Below are 17,256 nucleotides of genomic sequence, written 5' to 3' on the forward strand. Positions count from 1 at the left end.
CATTTCATGGCGACAATAAAATGGTTAAAGGGAAATTATACAGCAATCTTTATGGTATAAAAGATTTGTAATGTTTTATGTTTTGTAGCTGTAAACACTTAATAATGTTGCAAATACGTCTATGTTGTACGCTTCAGCATCTAACCAAACGTATGATTTGTGTTTTTGAAAGTTCCATATTAATACCATGTATTACAATGAGACCAGGCCTAATTGACCTATGGCTAAGCCACGCCCCCAAACGCGATGAGCCAATCACAGTGCGCTAGCTAACCCAATACACTCGGACGTTCTCTGCTTTCATGTCCATTGAAATGCATTGAAGTTAGTCAGTTTTCATTCGTTTTTATATTTTTTTTCTTGTCATTTAAAGTTTAAAATGGTCAAACGGTGTGCATGGGTACATGCAACTCCGACACTATAGGTATCTTGAGATGCTGGGCGATGTTGTGTATTTTTTTACCCGTATTTTTACCCTTTCCCAAGCCACATCTCAACCAAAATAAGTGTTTGCTCTGGATTAAGTTATGCGGTAAACCACAACACCAACTAAACGTGGATAAATTAAACAAGGATGTCTACATCTGTTCTAAGCTAAGTCAACAATGTATTTGAACGTTATCTTTAACATCTCTAACGTAACGTTAGCCTAACATTAGAAAATGTTAACGTTAGCTTCTAGCTGAGTTGTACTTCATGTCACTTAGCTTCATTTGATCACGTATCAAAAATCATTAAAATTGCCTCCTGTGAAATGTCTCCTCCTGTGACAGCTGCCATAGCGCCTGTTACCGAATGTTGATTGTTTGTCCGAGTGAGTGGAGGGGGCGTGGCTTAGCCATAGGGCAATTGCCTGGTTCTGGCTGTCAAAACTCATTCTAGGTCTCGGATTAAATCTCAAAAATTAAAGTCTTTGTCTAAGTGTTATGGTCTCAGACAGACCGCTGGCTATTTCTAAAATGCTAAAGGTGATAATTACATCAGCCAAAAGTTGAAATCATCAACCATCATTTCAGAAAATGCACAAGAATTTTGTGGTTATAAATACCTATAGTCACCACTAAAGCACAAAAGTTCACAAAAGTCATCATCTACTTACCCTCAAGTTGTTCCAAACCTGTATATTTTTTTGTTCTGCTAAACAAAGGAGGTATTTTGAGAAATGTTTGTAACCGAACCGTTTTGACTCTCACTTAGTATTTCCTACTATGGGAGTCAATGGTGTTCCAAACTGCTTGTTACAAACATTCCTCAATCTTATTTTGTGTTCAGCAGAACAAAGACATTTGTACAACATTGAAACAACTTGAGGATGAGTAAGTGATAACAGAATTTTTATTTTTTGGTGAAGCATCTCTCTGCCGTCTTTCCACTGCACACGACATAAAGGCACGATTGTCGGACTTCGCCCCCTAGTGGCAGTCGTAATAAAGTTTTAGTTTAATCGTAACATGGGAGAGAGGCTTCAATCCAATATTTACCATAGTGGAATAAAGAACGCAAATGAATGAAACAATAAACAGCTCTGCATATTTTTTGAAGAGAACATATGGAGACAATATTAAAATAACGTATACATATTAAATTAATAATATATTACTTATCAGTAGTCAATCGTTTTTAAGGATTTAAATTTTACTGATAAAGTTAAACACAAAGGATTAATAATTTTCACCTCACACACAGTTTTTGATTGGAATACACTGCAATGCATAATTTCTGGTCGGCATATCGCATACGGGGTAGTCGAACAAGTTAAAAAAAATTTTACCTTGCCCCTTTGCAACTCTCCATAGGAAATGACTATCCAGTCTCCTGAAGATGCGTATAAATAGCACAAAGTGTAAAACTCGTGCAATACATACGCCAAATTCCACTTTGGCGTGCATATGATACGCCAGTCCTTCCCATTCACTTAAACGGTGCATCTTTTTTTGTCGTTTTATTTCTTGGTTTCTCAATTTTTTTCTGTTTTTTAAACCATTTTCGCTTGGGTTTAGGGTTAGATTTTAGATTTGCTTAATGAGGTTATTTAGTATACAGATTTCTCCATGTTTTTGTCCATATTTAAGCCATGGTCGCTTGGAGTTGGGGTTAGAGTTGGGGTTTGGGTTAGGATGTCATTTTTATATAACAAAAAGTTGTTCTAACCCTAAACGCAAGCGAAAATGGTAAAAAATAGCAAAAAAAAAAAAAGATGCACCGTTTAAGTGAATGGGAAGGACTGGCGTATCATATGCACGCCAAAGTGGAATTTGGCGTATGTATTGCACGAGTTTTACACTTCGTGCTATGACTTCTGGTTTATTGGCCTTCGTTTGTCGTTTACAGTGGAAAGGCAGCTTAAGGGTGTTTTCACACCTAATTCTCTTTGAAAAGATTCAAATATAGAAGGATTTATGTGAAAAAGGATTCATGTAAAAACATTTTTTAAAAATCAAATTAATAAAAATAGCAGTGTTTTGTAATTTTGTATGTTTCCAGAATGCATAAAATTTTGCAAGACCTGTGTTGAAAACAGACACTTCCATCTCACCAATAAACTCAGAGAGTTTTTTCATAGAGGTCATGTGATAAGAATTCAACAAATTAAATGTATAGTGCAACAGGGTCACATAAACCTTTTAGGGAACGCAGGAACCACATACATGAGCTTTTTTGAATGAGGTGATGCTGGGCAGTGCTGTTAAAGCATACTTGTCAAAATGTAGTGCTAACTGGAGCAGAATCGTCCCTGGAGGCTTCTACATTTAGCCATCAAAACTCAGATTTTCACAGCCATTAGATCTACTGAGCCAAGACACAGCAACACACATCATTTCACTGATAGACTCACTCGGCCAAGCCTTTAACATATGTTCAAAGCGCTGAGTAATGCATATCACATACCTCCATGCAGAAACACAGACGCACACACAAAATTTATACATGTACCTGGAGGCAGTCATGGCTGATAAAAGACCGAACAATAACATTTTTTGTACATACTAACCAAGAATAAAGAACGGGCAGCAGGAAAGACCAAAAAGGAAAGCAAAGTAAACAAGAGTGGAGGGGGGGGGGTTAAAAATTTATATAAAAAATTAAAGTACAAAGGCAGTCCTTTCAGAATGAGCAGCCATCTGACACAGAAATGCAAGCACACAGTAAAACTGACTGATAAGTTCAGTTCATGCTGACCTTAAGCTGCTCTGTTGGCTGATGTTTGGTACCAATATTATGGCCCATATTACAAATACTACTTTATATGTTTATTTTACACTTTAACATTGTAGAATTGTACATGCCTTGAGGTATTTAAAACATTAAGATGCACAGTACTACTTTAAGTACTTTGAAAAATTAACAGAAAAATAAACTTTTTGAAAAAAAACCCTTATGGAATTTGTGTAAAAGACTAAACAGAAAGACACAGCGAGATGAGAAAGACAACCCACGTTCTCTTTAATCTGGGTGTTGATGCCTGATAGAAATTAAATAACTGTGGTGAAAACTGGCCATTCTATATATAGGCAGCATATTTCATCCCTGTACGGAGCGATGTCCCACACACCCGCTTCCTCTTTCCAGCTGCATGCTTAGTCTGTGTCAGTGGAACAGATGTAGAGCAACCACCCTACCACACATACAAACAGGAGTACCAGGAGTAAATGACTGTCAATACACAAAATATATGATTCCATACTTCTTTATTCCTTTACGTTTTCTATGCACAAACATAGACTTTCATTAATGTTTCCAAAACTTTTCATACTTTATTCATTTCTTAGACTTTAGCTACACTGCCAGCATTACTCTCTGTATCTGAAAGAATTTATGTATGTGATTTTTTTTTTTTCATTTTTAAAATATGCGTAGAGCTCGTAGAACTTGTACGATATAAATATATTATAAGACCCAAAAAATAAAGGAGCTTTGTTTTTTGAGGAAACGTGTAGTGTTACTTTCATGCATTTCAAACTTTTAGGCCTATGCATAATTCATGTGCTGTCAAATATAAACTGGATGTGTTGTACAGATAGATTAATGCAGCCTTGTGTGTTCATGTGATGTTTTCTAAAATGCACAAACATCTGTCTTACAAGAAAGAGAATATTTAAAGAAGCTTTAAAGTGAGGAAAAAACAAGCACTTGAACAGTTTTACAGACAAAACAATACAGAATTACAACTCATATTGGCACAGTTGGTTAAAGGGGACATACCATAAAAAATTGGACTTTATCCATGACTTTTTTAATGCTATAATTGGGTCCAAAGTGCTTTTATCCAACTAGAAAATGTTACTATCAACCAAGTAACTTAGTTTTGGTAAACTATTCTTCACAAGCATTTTAAGATTTGATATTTGGCTCCCCTGGTGATGTCAGAAGGGGATAATACCGCCCCTTAAAGGGGAATTCCGCCCTAAAACGGAATTTAGGGTGTTTTTTCGTTGTTAACGAGTCAAACTTTCATTTAAAAGCATATTTATGACTAAAGAGCAACATTTAAGATACTTAAGATTTTCGTTTTCTGGTAAACTGGCCTTTGAATGGGAGTGAATAGGGCATGTCGATTGAGCGCACAAAATCTCTATTTTTACAACACTAAGGAGGCTCGACACAACGTGATACTTTACTCGAAGTATCACGTGGGTCTCTACACATGAACGCGAGCATTGAGAACATTGTTTGTGTACACAGATTTTAGTAAAAGCTAAAAGTTTGGAACAACTTACCGTGCTGTTAAACTGCGTCCCGCCGCCATATTGCCAGTCATGAGCAATCGATTTCAGAATGCGATTGAATGGACTCCATAGGACGCTACTTTTCAACTACAGGGTCAATATTGTTTTTCACTTGAGACAAAACAACAAATTATCCGTGCATTTATATGGAACTATGCTTTAGGAGCTATCCATCTTTACTCTCCTTCCTCCTTATGTCGCATTCTGAGATCGATTTCTCATGACTGGCAAGATGGCGGCGGGACGCAGTTTAACAGCACGGTAAGTTGTTCCAAACTTTTCGCTTTTACTAAAATCTGTGTACACAAACAATGTTCTCAATGCTCGCGTTCATGTGTAGAGACCCACGTGATACTTCGAGTAAAGTATCACGTTGTGTCGAGCCTCCTTAGTGTTGTAAAAATAGAGATTTTGTGCGCTCAATCGACATGCCCTATTCACTCCCATTCAAAGGCCAGTTTACCAGAAAACGAAAATCTTAAATATCTTAAATGTTGCTCTTTAGTCATAAATATGCTTTTAAATGAAAGTTTGACTCGTTAACAACGAAAAAAACACCCTAAATTCCGTTTTAGGGCGGAATTCCCCTTTAATCTGCACTATCCAACCATGCCACTGCCATTTAATACAGAGATCAGCTCATTTGCATGTTAAAGGCAGGGTTTCCCGCAGAAAATTTGTTAGTTAAGGTGGTAGGGTTGTGCAGGTGGGCGGGCCGGGGGCGTGGCAATCAAAGGGGCGGGGCGGGGGAAACCCTGAAAGGACACACCCCAAACGGCACATTTTTGCAAACACCTACAAAGTGACAATTTTATCTTACTATAATAAATCATCTATATGATATTGTGAGCTAAAACGGCACATATGTTCTTTGGGGACACCAAAGATTTATTTGACATCTTAAAAAAGTCTTGTGAAATGTCCCCTTTAAAGTACAGTTATGTTTTGTTTCTAAAAACACAATGCTAACGGAGGCTCTGTACTTTCTTTCTCCACAAAATTACAGCATTTAGAAGTCCAGCTATAATATCTGACCTACATCGGCCTGAAGCAACTAGAAGAAACACCGGGATGTCCAAAGATATTTAGGTCACATAGTGTCATCAGTGTCAATTTATGTGAGTGCTTAAACTGAATTAGACACAATCTGACTCTCAAATAGGTAAGTGCTAAAAACCTAAACATTGGCTTTATAATGAATGTAACTGCCTCACAGTTTTAGTTAAGTTTGTTATTATCTTTTGATTCCTACCTGGAAATATTAGTAGATCGTTTAGGCGGAACTAATTAGCGCCTTTCTGGTGTTCCGCACGTAATTACAGGGCACACAATGACTGAAGTGAAGTGCTAAAAGAGCATGACAAGAGCTCGTCAAGCTAACTAATATTAAGAATATAAACATCTGGATGTATTATCTAAGGATAAAGGAGACAAGCAAGAAGATTTTAAGTTTAGCCCCTCTTAAGTAGAAAGCAGCCTACGAGGTATGTTTCTTTTATATCCGGTTTGTGATATTTCACGTGCATCGTTTGTCAACTTGAGATATTTCACGTGAATTACTTGTGTTAACTTGTGATATGTTTCACATGAATCGCTTGTTTTAACTTGTGATATAATTTACATGCATAGCTTGTGTTAACTAAGTGTGTAACTATGGTGACACGATCTGAATTCAAGACATACATTCATTTTATTTATAGTATTCTTTTATTTTTTGTTTTCCTTTAACCCAGTTCTCACGGGTTGACATGACATGTTGGAGAAATAAAACCCCGTTTTTTAAACAAGATCTCGTGCTTCGTGTTTACTACTGGAGGGAGCTACAGTGAGAACTCGACGGCAAAAGAGTGCGTATCGTGGACGTGGTTGGGTCAGGACATCTCCACATCGCCATGCGCCGTCATTCCAGCCATCATCAGTGCAAGAAGACGTCGTGCCCACGTTAAGAATCAGGTTCCCTAACGCAAATAAAGCTGCAACTAAGAAACATTGAGCATTCTGCACAAGAGACTGAGAAATATTTTTGCATTTCACATAACAAGTTAATGTTGTTTTGTTTACTTGCCTTTCAAATAGAAGTTAATTGATATTGATATTGCCACTGTGTTGATATTGTCTTCACTGATGAGTATGCTTTAAATATTACCAAGAACTATTAGTACTAAGAGTAAGACAACATTTATAATATTTAAGCATTTAAAGGTGAATGTTTATTACTTAATATTGTACATGTACAAGTTTAACTAATAGTTAATTTATTTATTTTTTGTTTATACCTCACTTGTGGTGTTCTAAGTTTAAATAAGGCCATATAGCTTACAATTTCTCAGGTAACACCATAGCTCCATTGATTGCAAAGTAAGTGTTATCTAACTGTTATACTAATCTTTGAGTACAGTTTTTATTTTGCAATATTCAAGTTAATTTAGCTGCAGAGAGTATTTTTTCTCCATAAGAGGGCAAGTAGTTAAAGGCTGAGTATTCATATATCAGATTAAAATAACTACTTAATTGAGCTTTGCTACATTGAACTTAGGTTGCCGTGAGCAAAGTAATTACTCAACTAAATGCAAATTTAGTTTTAAACCAAACTAAAGTAAATTAAGTATAATGGCAGAGTCTGAGCATTTTCTTGAGAGTGACAAAGAGGGTGCAGGTGAAGACGCGCAACAGCACTGCGCAGGCATGCAACCACAAGCTGCTGAAGGCACAGGAGATAATAACCACACTTCCTCACAAGAGCCACAAAGAAGCCAAAGAGTCCGCAAGCTTACGGAAAAGGGCCAAGAACTGCACGATGAACAAGTAAGAAAATTTACACACCGTTTCAGTGTGAGCTACGAGAGGTGGAAGGCTATTACTAAAGACGCCAAGCAAGCGCTGCATGGACAATGCTCAAACAACCTGCTTCATAACCACATCACCAAGATACGCAATGCCTCAGATGATCTGAAAGCTGCTTATGAAGATTTAAGGCACATTGACCGTCCTGACCAAGACTCGCGTCGAAGAGTAGACACCTGTGAAGCAGTAACAAAAACAATCATCCAAACTGCAAGGACCCTTTTAGACACAAGAGGGGATGAAGAACAAGAGGTGAATGCAAAAGAGTTTGTAATTAAAGCATCAGACTCAGACAGGATAAGCGTCAACTCTCACCGCACCAAGTCATCTGCTCGCTCTCGTACTAGCTCAAAAAGAACATCCCGTTCAAGCCAGTCTTCTGCAAGACAAGACGCTGCTGCTGAAGTGGCTGCTAATGAAGCTACTTTACAAGTACTGTTAGAGCAAGAACGTCATATCAAAGAACTTGAAAGACTTGAAACTGAAGCAGCCAATTTACGAGCCAAACAAGAGGCTGAAAATGCAGAAAGACAAAGGGTGCTGGAAGCCAAGCGCAGACAACTAGAAAAACTAGAGACCATTAAGAAGCTAAAGGCTGCCAAAGCGAGACAGCAAGTATATGAGCGAAGTGAATGCTCGGATGAAGAAATATCTGAGCTGCTCCATCAATGCATCCCTCTGAAGGAGAATGAAGAAGTCCAGCATGAAAGTAGCCTATTGCGGCATCGTTCTCCACCTCCACCTCTGACACAATCAAGACAAGAAGATAATACTGCAGCTCTTGTTAGAGCATTCGCAGAGTCCATCAGTGCGAGTCGTCTTCCCGTACCTGAACCAACAACGTTCAATGGCGACCCACTCAGATTCAATGACTGGAAAGTCTCCTTTCAGACACTTATTGACAGGAAGAACATACCAGCTGAAGAAAAAATATACTATCTGCGAAAGTATGTGGGTGGACCAGCAAAAAGGGCCATTGAAAGCTACTTCCTGCTAGGCACAGAGTCAGCCTATTGTGCAGCGTGGACCCTCCTAGAAGAGAGATACGGCAATCCATTCCTTATCGCCAAGGCCTTCAGAGATAAGCTCGATACGTGGCCCAAGATAAGCTCCAAGGGGAATGTAGAGCTTCAAGAACTTGCTGACTTCCTTCGCAGCTGTGAAGCGGCCATGTTTCAGATCAGAGGTCTTGAAGTACTCAATGATTGCAACGAAAACCAAAAAATACTCTCTAAACTTCCAGACTGGCTGACTTTAAGATGGAATAGGAAGGTAATAGAAGTGGAAGAACAAAGTCACACTTTCCCAAGCTTTAGCCAGTTCGTCAAGTTTCTCACACGTGAAGCTAAAATCGCTTGCAACCCAATGACATCCCTCCATGCTCTTAAACCAAGTGAAAGTGAGAAGATCAAGGTTTCAAAGACCATAGGTCATGGAGCAAAGGTATTAGCAACTAACTCAGATGACAAAGCTGTTACCACAGGCTGTATCTTCTGTGAAAAGACAGGTCACAGTTTACACAAGTGTCGCAAATTTATGGATGAGACAATTTCAGAGCGAGTCAAGTTTGTCCAGGAGAAGAAATTGTGTTTTGGCTGTCTAAAGTTTGGCCATTGCTCCAGGGACTGTGAAAACAGAAATATCTGCGATATGTGTGAAAGGAGACATCCATCTTGCCTCCATGATAATCGCACAAAGGAAGAAAGGATGTCAACGCGGACTAGTGGAGCAAGGGACAGTGACAGGTCAAAGGAAAGGAAAATGGATCGGCCACATGATAAAGCAGCAAGATCGTCATGTGAGGCAACATCCAATAGAGTTATACAGAACGTTAAAGACACTCATACATCTACAGTCGTCCCAGTATGGTTGTCAGTAGCAAGTGAGCCAGATCGTGAAGTTCTTGTCTATGCACTCCTCGATACACAGAGCGACACAACATTCATCCTGGAAGAAACGGCAAAGGCTCTCCACACAAGGAATGAACCAGTTCAGCTAAAGCTCTCCACGATGGCTTCAAGAAACACAGTCGTGCCCTGCTGGAAACTGACTGGACTACAAGTTAGAGGATTCTACTCAGACAAGATAATTCCTCTGCCAGCGACCTACTCGAGAGAATTCATCCCGGCAAACAGAGATCATATTCCCACACCAGAGACTGCAAAGGCATGGCCGCACCTTGAACATATTGCAGATGAGATTGCTCCTCAGCAAAGCTGTGATGTAGGTCTGCTGATCGGCTACAACTGTCCTCAAGCTCTTGTCCCAAGGCAAGTGGTGCCTGGCAAAGAAAATCAGCCCTTTGCACAGAAAACAGACCTAGGCTGGAGTGTAGTCGGTTATGGCAACCCATGTCTCGACTATGGAGATGAAATTGGAGTAAGTCACCAAGTCATCGTGAAAAAAGTGATACCTGGTCTCCAGTTCTCTTCAAACCTCACAAGCGAAGTGCACTATGTCTGTAGAACCCAGGTCAAGGAGGTAGTCTCACCCGCAGACATCATCAAGGTGCTGGAAACTGACTTTGTCGAAAGGTCTCTGGAGGACAGACACATCTCTCAAGAGGATCTCAGATTCCTGTCAAAGATGGAAAGAGGCATCAGACTTAAGGACAACGGTCATTATGAGATGCCGCTGCCATTCAAAAATGAAAGGCCCGACTTACCAGATAACATGGTGTGTGCCATCCACCGTCTTAGATGCTTAGAACGGAAGCTGAAAAGAAACCAACAGTATTACAAAGACTACAAGACCTTCATGGATGAGATCATAACACGTGGAGACGCAGAAAAGGTCCCAGAAGAAGACATCAACAAAGCTTCAGCATGGTACATCCCACACCATGGGGTGTATCATCCCCAAAAGCCTGGGAAGATACGTGTTGTCTTCGATTGCTCGGCAAAATTTCAAGGAACATCCTTAAACGACCATCTCCTGACCGGTCCAGAGTTAACAAACACCTTGGTGGGAGTTCTGTGTCGTTTCCGGAAAGGCCCAGTGGCTATCATGTGTGACATAGAACGCATGTTCCACCAGTTTCATGTTAAAGCAGAAGACCAGGATTACCTAAGATTCTTGTGGTGGGAGAATGGAAATCTTGAAGTCAAACCATCCATCTATCGAATGAAGGTCCACTTGTTTGGTGCTGCTCCATCACCTGGCTGCGCTAACTATGGACTGAAGCACCTCGCAGCTGAAGGACAAGGACACTTCAATGAAGCCACAATCAAGTTCATTCAAAAGAACTTCTACGTTGATGACGGCTTGTCAAGTTTAACATCTGAAAGCCAGGCTATCCAGTTAGTGAAGGAGGCAAGAGAGCTCTGCAACACAGGCCAACTCCGGCTGCACAAGTTCATTTCCAATAGTCAGAAGGTCCTAGCCACAATCCCCAAGGAAGAATGTGCCGAACCCTCCCAAGACCTGGACATGGCCCTGGGGGAACTACATGTAGAAAGAGCACTTGGCATACAGTGGTGCGTGGCTTCTGATGAGTTCCAGTTTCGAGTGACAGTCAAAGAAAATCCACTTACCCGAAGAGGGGTATTGTCCACGGTCGCTTCAGTATACGACCCACTAGGATTTGTGGCACCGTTCATCTTGGTAGGAAAGCAGATTCTGCAACAGATGTGTCGTGACAAGCTCAGTTGGGATGACATCTTACCTGATAATCTTCAACCCCAGTGGGAGTTCTGGCTCCAAGACCTGCAAAATCTGGCTAGTGTGAAGATACAAAGATGTTACATTCCATCAAACTTTAAGGCTCAGAGTTACGAGCTCCATCATTTCTCGGACGCCAACGTTTCAGGTTATGGCGAGTGTTCGTACCTCAGAGCAGTCAGTACATCAGGTGAAGTCCACTGCTCTTTGGTAATGGGGAAGTCAAGAGTAGCCCCTGTTAAGGTTACCACCATACCAAGACTTGAGCTGTCAGCAGCAGTCGTAGCTGTCCGCACCAGTGATATGCTTAAAAAGGAACTGGAGATAGATTGCTTACAAGAAGTGTTCTGGACAGATTCAAAGGTTGTACTTGGATACATCAGTAATGAAGCCAGGAGATTCCATGTGTTCGTAGCGAACCGTGTGGAACGCATCAAGCAAAGTACAGAGTATGCACAATGGAGGTATGTGGCTTCTGAAAAGAATCCAGCAGATCACGCTTCAAGAGGTCTTGCAGCACAACAACTTGTAGCTTCTAACTGGTTCACGGGCCCAGACTTTCTTTGGCAGAAAGAGCTACCCAGTGGAGTAGTCAAGGTGGGAGAGATTACAAGTAGTGATCCAGAGATAAAGAAGGCCCAGACTCATGACACACAAGCAAAGGAAATAGGGTCACTGTTAGATCGCCTACAAAAGTTCTCGGACTGGTCAAGGATGGTGAGAGCTGTAGCCAGATTAAAGCGGCGTGCGAAGGAAGCGAAAGGCCTCAAGCCGAGGTCCTGTGAAAGCACCTGTTTAGAGGAAAGGAAAGAAGCAGAGCTCAGCATAATTAAGATGACTCAACAAGCAACCCTCTCTCAAGAAATACAGGACATCCAGTGTCATAAGAACACACAAATCAAAGGCAAGGCCAACAAATTACACAAGTTAAGTCCATTCCTGGATGACCAAGGTATCCTCAGAGTGGGTGGCCGCTTAACTCACGCTGCTCTTCATCCACACGTGAAACATCCAGCTGTCCTCCCTAGAGACAGTCATGTGTCGGCATTACTTGTCAAACACCATCACGAGAGAGTGCACCATCAAGGAAGGGGAATGACTATAAACGAGCTCCGATCTAATGGCATATGGATCCTGGGATGCAGCAACGCAGTGTCATCCCATATTTATAAGTGCATAACGTGCAGGAAGTTCAGAAGATGCACGGAACAACAAAGGATGGCAAATCTACCGGAAGACAGAATGGAAACAACCCCTCCATTTACTTACTGTGGGATGGACTGCTTCGGGCCATTCTACGTCAAGGAAGGGAGGAAAGAGCTAAAGCGTTATGGACTGTTACTTACCTGCATGTGTTCGAGAGCAGTACACATCGAAATGCTTGATGATTTGACCACAGATGCCTTCATCAACGCTCTGCATTCAGTCATCGCTATTCGAGGAAAAATACGACAAATAAGATGTGATCAAGGGACAAATTTCGTTGGCGCTAGACGTGAGTTTATTGAAGCATTAAAGGAGATGGATCAAGAGGAACTCAAAGAACTGAGATGTGAATTCCTCATGAACACCCCAGCCTCAAGTCATATGGGTGGCATCTGGGAAAGACAAATTCGCACTATCAGAAGTGTCTTGACGTCCATTCTAGAACAGTCAGCCAGACAACTTGACTGCTCCTCACTACGAACCTTCCTATATGAAGTCATGGCTGTTGTGAATAGCAGACCACTGACCACTGATCATCTGAACGATCCATCCAGTCCAGAGCCCTTGACACCAAACCACATTCTGACCATGAAATCTACAATCATCTTTCCTCCTCCTGGAAAGTTTGTCCGAGAAGATTTATACCTGCGAAAGAGATGGCGCAGAGTTCAACTCTTAGCCAACAACTTTTGGACACGGTGGAAGAAGGAATATCTCCTCAATCTCCAACACAGACAGAAGTGGATCAAAGACTGCAGAAATGCTAAGGTCAATGATGTTGTTATTCTGCAAGATGATGCTGCACCACGAAACCAGTGGAAGTTAGCAAAGGTTATTGAAGTATACCCAGGAAAGGATGGAAGAGTGAGAAGACTCAAGTTGCTTATCAGCGATTCAACTCTGGATGAAAGAGGAAAGCGCATCTCTAAACCTGTTCATTTGGAGAGACCCATCCATAAGACGGTTACATTGTTGGAAGCAGACTGAAGGCTCCTGCACCTTCTAGTCACTCTTTTCCAGTTCTTAAGTTCAGCCATAAATAAATAGTTGGTACTTTAAAATTAACATTTATATGCAGTACGCCCCTCTCTAAGCTGTTCTGGAAAAATCACCTGTGATTTGGTGGGAGTGTAACTGCCTCACAGTTTTAGTTAAGTTTGTTATTATCTTTTGATTCCTACCTGGAAATATTAGTAGATCGTTTAGGCGGAACTAATTAGCGCCTTTCTGGTGTTCCGCACGTAATTACAGGGCACACAATGACTGAAGTGAAGTGCTAAAAGAGCATGACAAGAGCTCGTCAAGCTAACTAATATTAAGAATATAAACATCTGGATGTATTATCTAAGGATAAAGGAGACAAGCAAGAAGATTTTAAGTTTAGCCCCTCTTAAGTAGAAAGCAGCCTACGAGGTATGTTTCTTTTATATCCGGTTTGTGATATTTCACGTGCATCGTTTGTCAACTTGAGATATTTCACGTGAATTACTTGTGTTAACTTGTGATATGTTTCACATGAATCGCTTGTTTTAACTTGTGATATAATTTACATGCATAGCTTGTGTTAACTAAGTGTGTAACTATGGTGACACGATCTGAATTCAAGACATACATTCATTTTATTTATAGTATTCTTTTATTTTTTGTTTTCCTTTAACCCAGTTCTCACGGGTTGACATGACATGTTGGAGAAATAAAACCCCGTTTTTTAAACAAGATCTCGTGCTTCGTGTTTACTACTGGAGGGAGCTACAATGAATATCTTAAATCTCCAGCTCTAAGGAAAGAAAAAGTGTAATAATAGTGCCAACTCTTATTTATAAGTTTATGAACTTAATGGCTATATGGAAAAAATGTGTTATGGCCATTTTGCCAGTGTTATATAAGCGAAATAATGGGGAAATTTGTCAATAAACATTAAAGTTAAGCATACGCATCAAATCACTGCTTCAACGCAGTCTGCCATTCCCTAAAAGCCGCTATATTCCCATGCGGACGCATTCAAATTACAAAAAAAATATCCTTTTGGACTTTGATAATTACACCAGTTTCGTTTGCAATAATGCAAGAAAAATACCAAAGCAGTCTGTTTTAAAATAAGCCAGCGGGAACTAACAACGCTTTAAAATCACTGCTCATGGGCGTAATAGATTAAGTACATTTTAATGAATCGGTTCATTCAAATGATTTGTTTCAGTGATCCGGTTCAAAACAAGAATCTCCAGATGAATACCTTTCCACCAGATAAATGTTTGCTGCCTAAAAAACTTTCAGTATTATTAATATTATGTGACACACCTAACAGTAATTAAAAAAAATAACAGATTTCATTCTATGTTCACAAAGATCTTATCAGTAACGCAAAAGTATTTTTTCGATCTTTATGAACTGGTTCGACTGAATCATCAAAAGGAACCAATTCAAAAGTCGTTCGATTCGTTTGTGAATCGAACATCTCCAGCAATGAATACACTCTAGGGATCATCCACCATCCAAGTCAATGGAATGCCAACCATTTGATTTAGGAGAGGCATCGATACATTCCACAATCAAATAAATAAACGAATGATGGACAAAATCCTTTTAGCCCACTGTAGGTGCGACGCGCCTGCATTTTTACAGGCGACTCGGTGTCAGACAAGAGACTGATGATCTTAAAGAATCAGCCCTTTCATAATGCATACAATCTATAGAAATCGGCCAAAAACATTGCAATGAATGAATTTAACCATAGTGTTTTTAGTACGCAAAAACTGTTATCTGCACAAAGCTTATCTTTGACGTCTCGTTAGAAAGCACGATAATGAGTTTCGCGTAAAATCCACCCTGTTATATAGGTAGCAAAATCAATACCATACATGAGCGCTGGCAAAATCTGCAATTTTACAGACGGCAGCGGGGCGTGGGAACGGTCTGCCTTTGACAGCATACATTCCAGTGTCTTTTAATGCCATGAGGTGACCACTACTTGTTTTTAGATCGATGCAGTGAGCGCTAAAGCATTACAGACAATAGACACACGAGTAACTTACCTTGCGTCACGCCAATATCCCAACAAAAGATCCAGTGATCAGTGTATTGTTCCCAGATTTACCCACTTACAGACATTGCTACCAATCAGACGGGAGTAATGATAGTATCCTTTACAGGCGGAACACTGGCGATGCACTTCAAGCAGAAAGAGGTGGAGGGACCGAGTCTGAATACAGAGAGGAGCGCTAGGGGGAGTTATCGCCTCCAATTAGAGGTACGCTCTGCAAAAATGCATACATTAATGTCCTTACCTGCTGCTGTATATCCATTGGCATGCATGATTCTTTGCCAAGTTCATTAATTTTAGACGCAGTGAGAGATGAGTGTAATTGAACTCTTTCACATTGCAAATGTATATATAAATATACAAATCTCTGCATATCTCTTTTCCTGAATGTCATAATGTGCAGTCTTTAATGAATGCATCCAGTTATCATATCCTATAAAACTAGTGAAGCGAGAGATAGAGGCAGAGAGAGATTTCGTACCATTAAATCTCAGACCCTCCCCCACACATTCCCTTCAATGTCCATTATAAATGACTACTCTATGAATATCAGTAAGTACTGATGGTTTTACTTTTGAATGCTTGGAAAATTTTTGGAGTTACATATTCCTTTTCCAGTATATTTATGTTATGTTGCTGTTGATATAGTTTTGTACTGCTACAGAAGGCCTAAAGTCTGAGATCAATCTTGTTGAAAATCCTTCTCTTAGCATTTTCAGATATATACATGTGTGTATATGATGTGTTATATGTATGTGCATATGAAAGTTGAATAAAAAATTTATAGGAGTGTCAGCATCTCTCCTTTTTCATTTTACGTTCCACATTTCTTACTTTTTCGGAAACAATAAAACGTTGGTTTAAATTAGATTTTGAAACTCAAATTTTTAATGTGCTCTTAGACCTTCATAGGAACACTTTTTGTATTGATCCTGTAAGGTGCTTTTACCACTACAATGACTTCATGAAAAATAAAGTAGCCTGAAAGGATATGGGGCTAAAAGCTTTGTCAAAGAGCCTTCTAGGTCCATTTTTAGCAGTGTGTTCCTTGTGATTTAAAAATGCATTAAAAAAGCAAAAAAGCACAGAAGTGGTTTTGCCAATTTTTGTTTCTGAAAGTTATCTTGTCATATTTTCTGTGTAATATACAAAAATATGATAGAACAAGAAACTATATGCAATACAGTATTGCTGTATGCAACTAAGCCAATATACTATTCATGAGCAGCTGCCAATGTTGAAATATATAACATATAAACACTTTTGATTTCCATTTCCATTAAGGGAATTTTAAGTGTATTTCCTGCAATCTTTCTGTCATTGTCTATATTGGCCAATAGGGGGAGGCAAATACTATTGTTTGCAGGTATTCGACTATAACTAAAGGACGCTGAAGTGAAAATTGTCATTATTTTTCTCTGAAAAAAAATCATTATGCCTTCTGGGGCATGTTGCCAAAATTTTGACTTCAGTGATTATTTTTACAACAAAGGGACACATAAATGTAGACACATACCTTGACGAAAAGGTTATTGACTAAGAAATATTGACGCAATTCTTAATAGATGTTCAACCTTTGTACATTATGTACCTATAAAGAAACCTTTAAAAGCATCATTGTACTACAAACCAGTAAATGTATTTATGCAATAAATAAACAAACACTACGTGCTTTTGTCCACTAAGTGGCACTAGTGAACACAACTACAGGATGTGCTGCTCTACCCGTGATCTTGGCCTTGACGTAAAATCTGTTAACTTTTTATGTATATTATTTAT

General features: G+C 39.7%; 1 protein-coding gene across 1 annotated transcript in view; it reads right to left on the reverse strand.

The window, feature by feature from the left end:
• The window catches only part of vangl1 (VANGL planar cell polarity protein 1), a 38,530-nt gene extending 22,909 nt beyond the window's left edge, over positions 1-15,621 (reverse strand). The window contains exon 1 of the mRNA XM_065251832.1: positions 15,470-15,621. The gene's annotated coding sequence lies outside the window, so the exon portion shown is untranslated. The remainder of the gene's footprint in view (positions 1-15,469) is intronic.
• Positions 15,622-17,256: the final 1,635 nt, after the last annotated feature.

The sequence above is a fragment of the Paramisgurnus dabryanus genome, chromosome 15 (genome assembly GCF_030506205.2).
Source record: "Paramisgurnus dabryanus chromosome 15, PD_genome_1.1, whole genome shotgun sequence".
In the NCBI taxonomy this organism is placed as follows: Eukaryota; Metazoa; Chordata; class Actinopteri; order Cypriniformes; family Cobitidae; genus Paramisgurnus; species Paramisgurnus dabryanus.